Source organism: Schistocerca serialis, unplaced genomic scaffold (assembly GCF_023864345.2).
Source record: "Schistocerca serialis cubense isolate TAMUIC-IGC-003099 unplaced genomic scaffold, iqSchSeri2.2 HiC_scaffold_1182, whole genome shotgun sequence".
In the NCBI taxonomy this organism is placed as follows: Eukaryota; Metazoa; Arthropoda; class Insecta; order Orthoptera; family Acrididae; genus Schistocerca; species Schistocerca serialis.
The window spans coordinates 70,001-75,000 of NW_026047384.1; the positions used below are offsets into that span (position 1 = coordinate 70,001).

The 5,000-nt window shown below is 45.8% G+C and overlaps 1 pseudogene; it reads right to left on the reverse strand.

Moving 5' to 3' along the window:
• Window positions 1–4,861: 4,861 nt before the first annotated feature.
• Window positions 4,862–5,000, reverse strand: part of LOC126434170 (large subunit ribosomal RNA) — a 2,980-nt pseudogene continuing 2,841 nt past the window's right edge.

Consider the following 5,000-nt stretch of genomic DNA (forward strand, 5'->3'; position numbering starts at 1 on the left):
TTTTTAGGTTTGATATCACTTCTACCACCTCCTGCGGTGAGAAGGGGTAGACTATTATGTTGTTATTATATTCTCTTTGTGCTCTCTCTCTTATAGCTGCCTGCTCCGGTGTGTCCTCAGTGGGATCATCATCCGGTAGCAGGGCTTGGAGGAGCACCGTTATTGTCTCTTGTCTTGTTGTGGTCGTTCTGTTTTCATTCGGTATTCTTATAGATGAGAGGACTGTTGGGGCTCTTATTTTTTCCCTTACTAGCTTATAAGGCTTTCCCCAGGGATCCATTGCTAAGTTATTTCTTACAAAATTTTCCCAACTTCTTTTCCTCACTTCTATGATTTCTCTTCTATATCTCTCCCTGTATTGCCTGTATATGTTTAGTCTATATTCTCTATCTTGTGGGTTGAATGTGCGCTGATACCTGCGTCTTGCCCTGCGCGTAGCCTGACGTAGGTCACTTAGTTCTGGAGTCCATGGTGCCGGGTGGACGCTTTGGACTCTGCTTGTCTTTGGTACGACTGCGTCAATTACCTCCTTTACGCTATTAACTATCTGCTCCACTATCTCATCAATCTCGAGAGCCTCATCCAGCTCCGGCGGGCTATACTCCCGGGAGAGTCTTTCCCAGTCTACTTTTTTGTAGTCATATTCTGAAAGCCATTCCTGTAGCACTACCCTCTGTTCTGCTTTTAGTATATATTTAATTACATTGTGATCACTAGTTGTTACATTCTCCAGTACCTCCCAATTATCTATTTTGTTGTTAGCCCTATTATTCGCCAGTGTTATATCAATGTTTGTTTTTGCTCCTGCTCTATTTGAATATGTAGGTATATCACTAGGTGTATTTATTACATCTAGATTTAGTTCACTTATTACATCTTCTAATTCTTGACCTTTTTCATCTTGTTCTCCGCTATGCCACAGGAATGACTTTGCATTTGCATCCATTGCAATTATTACTTGATAACCCTGTAATGATCTGCATATTACTTTTAATTGTTCTAAATACATAGTTATAGGTTCTCTGTACTGACAATAAATTGATACCAGATACCATTTTATGTTAGTAGCTTGTACTTCAATTGTTACAATATGCTCATTTGTGAATTGATTTAATACTATTGTTTTTATATTTCTATTTAGAATCACTATTGCAGACATCGGTCTGTCTCCTTTCATAATTACTTGTGCTGTAGCTATCATTCCTGGGATTTTACCCTCCCGGGAGTACGGTTCTTGCATGCATAATATATCAGCTTTGTGTTCTTCCGCTAATTTACGTAATTCATAGTTTACGTGTGCACTTCTCATTGTATTTATTTGGAGAACTCTGAGATCCATTATGGGTGATATGTATGGAAATGATCTGCTGGCCATTCTTTGTTGGGGTCAAACCCTATTCGGCCGTATGTTGTTACCATTTGCGTATATATGTTATCTAGATTAAATTTTAAACCTCGTCTTTCATATACTTGTTTAACTATTTTTTGTAATTGTTCATGTTCCGTTGGAATTCCTGCCGCTGCTAACTGAATGCAGTCTACATCCGCCAGAGCTGGATAAGTAATTCTCGAGCCGTTTCTGTGCCCCACTCTCACTAGTTGTCTAAGTGCAGTGGTTAGCAGGCCAGGTTCTTCTAATCTTGCCATCTGTAGAGCGTTCTCGCATATTTTATATGTGTCCTTAGGGTCCATTGCCCTGTATGTGACACTCATGCTTGTCTGATTGCTTTTATCTTGTCTCTGATTTTCTTGATCTCTTTTGGGCGAACTCGGTCGTCCGTCCGTGCCCTCCATCGGCAGTTTCTTTTCATTGTAAACGGACGACCGAGGTCGTCCGTATTTCTTTCCTGAACTGTTCTTTTCTGTGTCTTTGTTCTGTCTCTGTGTTGGTGTGATATGTTGTGTCAGGGGCGCCTCTGGTCGCCCACTTCTGCCCTCCATCGGCATTTCTTTGTTATGGAAAATGGGCGACCGAGGTCGCCCTTCTGTTTGTACTTGTGCTTCTCTTGTGTTCGTTGTTTGTACTTGTGCATCTACCATATGTAGTGTCTGCACTTGTGCATCCTGCATTATGTTTTGTTTCTTGTCTTGTATCGATGATTCCCGTTGTGTCTTTGGTACCTCTGACTGTCCATCCCTACTTTCCATCTGCATTTTCCTGTCATAAAAAATGGGCGACCGAGGTCGCCCTTGTTTTTGTACTTGTACTTCTTTCGTGTATACAGCTTGTACTTGTGTATCTGTCATTTTTTGTTTTTCTTTTCCTATCCCCTGTATTGTCTCTTGGTGGTATATTTTTGGTTGTGTTGTTCTTTTAATGGGAGTTATAGCAATGCAGTTTTGTGCTGTGCATTTTGTGTGTTGTTTATTGTCTTGTGTGTTGTTTTCCGTTCCCTTATTTTCAGGCTGTTTGCCTGTGGTCCCTTTTGCCTCCTGTTCCCTTGCCCCTACTGCTTCCCTGATTTTTATGCCCCTTAGTGTATCCCTTAATTGCTTACTAGGTGATTTGTGCTTCTTTCTTTTTTCTTGGGGTTTACTCTCCATAATCTGTCCTTTGTATTAATCTCCCTAGTAAAAGCTGATATGTGGGGCATTCTTTTGAGTTTGGTGCTCTACATTTTCTTTTCCCTCTTCGATTACATGGTATACATGTTTCCGGCCTGTTCTTTTCAGGGCACTCTTTCTTGTTGTGGTTATCTGTTCCACAGTGTCCACAGGTGGGGTCACCCCAAGTACAATACTTCTGAACATGGCCCAGATCCATGCATTTATGGCATCTGGGTACCACACAATAGTCCTTGACCGCCACTGAACTATATTCTACATATATTCTTCCACTTTGTATAAGCTCTTTCCTTAACGTTGGTGAAACTTCAACTACTTGATGGCCCGTATCTCTATCCTTTTTCCCCATCCTAAATTTCGGTCTAAATTCCTTTTTAAAATCTTGTAGGCTCATCTTTTCTTCGAAATTCTGCATGTGAATACATTCTGTTAGTTCTTCTGGTGTCAGTCTGTTCGAAACATCAAATATGGTCATTAATGGCCATCGTTTCTTTGTTTTTTCGCATATTACAGATCTCTGTAGGTCTTTATGCCCCATTATAGTGTTCCTATCCTGCTGTGTGGGGGTTTCCACTATTACTGCATTTTTAGCTATTACTACTTTATTTATTTTAACTTTTGCCTTGGTTGGGTTTATTACTCTCGTAAATATTTCTTTCACTTCTTTCACACTCTGTCCTTCTTTTGGTTTCAGAAATAATGCCACTCCTTGCTTCGCTGTCACTTTTTCTATACTCTCTTTCATGTTTATTTGTGGTTTCTGTGGTCCTCCTGCCACCACTGTGGCATATGTCTTTGTTCTTTCAGTCGTAATTTGTTTGTTTTGCCGTTCCAACTCTTTAATTCTTCCTTCTAGTTGGCTTTGGGCTATTGCCCACAAGGCCAACTTATCCTTTATCTCGTTAATCCTATCATTGCTCATCTTCCCTTTGTCTGTCACTAGTAGCGCGTTTATTTCTTTTAGCCTTTCGGCTGCGCTCTTTATTTCAGTGTCTGCGTTATCATCGCATCGCTCGGAAGTCTCTCTCTCTGTGTTTACCGCCATAATTTCTGAGAGAGACCAAAAAAAGTTGAGAGCCCGTCTCTTTCCCCGGACCGGCTCTTCTGGCATGGGGGGAGGCTTAGTGCAGCTCGCTCACCAGTCCCGCCCCTGGACCAAGAGCTTTGTGAGCTGCCGGGTTTAGCGCGCCGTTTCCAGCGCACTAGTCCCCTTCCACGACTGTACCACTGGAGATTTCTCCCGTCCCTCCCCGGCAAATGCCCAGCGCATTCCGGAGAGGCGGATTCACCTCTCGGCCTTCGCCCCCTACTAGGCCGAGTTTCCACCCTAAGGCCTTAGACCCAGCCCTACCCAGGTGCTGGGTCGGTCCCCCAGACTTTCGGGGGTCTGGCCCCATCTAACCTAGCCAGGGACGTGTTACCACGCCCTGGTTTGGCGGAGCATGTCGAAGTCCCCGACATGGCGCTGAGCCTTTGCCGGCTCAGGCCACGATCCCTCCCCAGCGAGTACAGCCGCGGGAAAATCAGGACAGGTGTTGTGTCCTTGTTTACGCAGCTCCCCCTGCGCCATGCACCCTTTGCTTTCACCTTGGGTTGGGGGACTTTTAACGTCGTCCATGACGTGAGGAACTGCAGTGGCCAGACCGCAGGGTTCCGGGATCGTCGTGAGACTTACCCTCATACCCTCGCCCAGCCACCGCGCTCAACTCAGGAGAGACAGTTGTTATGCCTCCCGTAACGCAGCTTCCCCTGCGCCATGCACCCTTTGCTTTCGCTTGGGTTGGGGGCATTTAACGTCCTGCCAGGACGGGAGTTTTACGTCCTGCCTTGACACAACGACAACCCACACCTATCAACGCAGCCCGGAAGGTGTTAAAGGAGTCAGTCCGGGTCTTATACGTGGAGTTTGACATCAACGAGACGGTGCGGCACTCAAACCCGAGTTACGTTCCCCGGAGGGTCTCCACACGTACCGGGGGATCATGACCGACCATGTCTCACCCACCGCTTTTGATAATTCACGGTGGGCCAGTGCGGACCAGTGTGGGTTGCACCCAGTTAAGGGCTAGCCTTTTAACGTCATGCATGGACGGCCCTTCCCGTGTTAGCTTCGCCCCATCTTGTGGGGGTACTGAGCGCCAGGGCCACGTCAAGGCCACGGGATAGGACATTACGGTCCCCGCCCCACTCAGGTTCCTCTGAGCCCTGCTGAAGGCAAAATTTCAGGGAATCAGAGGGTCTCCTGGCGGTTTTAACCCAGTTATCGGGAGGCAACACACCTCCCCCGGGTGGCGCCACGCAGACCGCTTTCCCGGCGAGTAGATAGGGACAGCGGGAATCTCGTTAATCCATTCATGCGCGTCACTAATTAGATGACGAGGCATTTGGCTACCTTAAGAGAGTCATAGTTACTCCCGCCGTTTACCCGCGCTTGC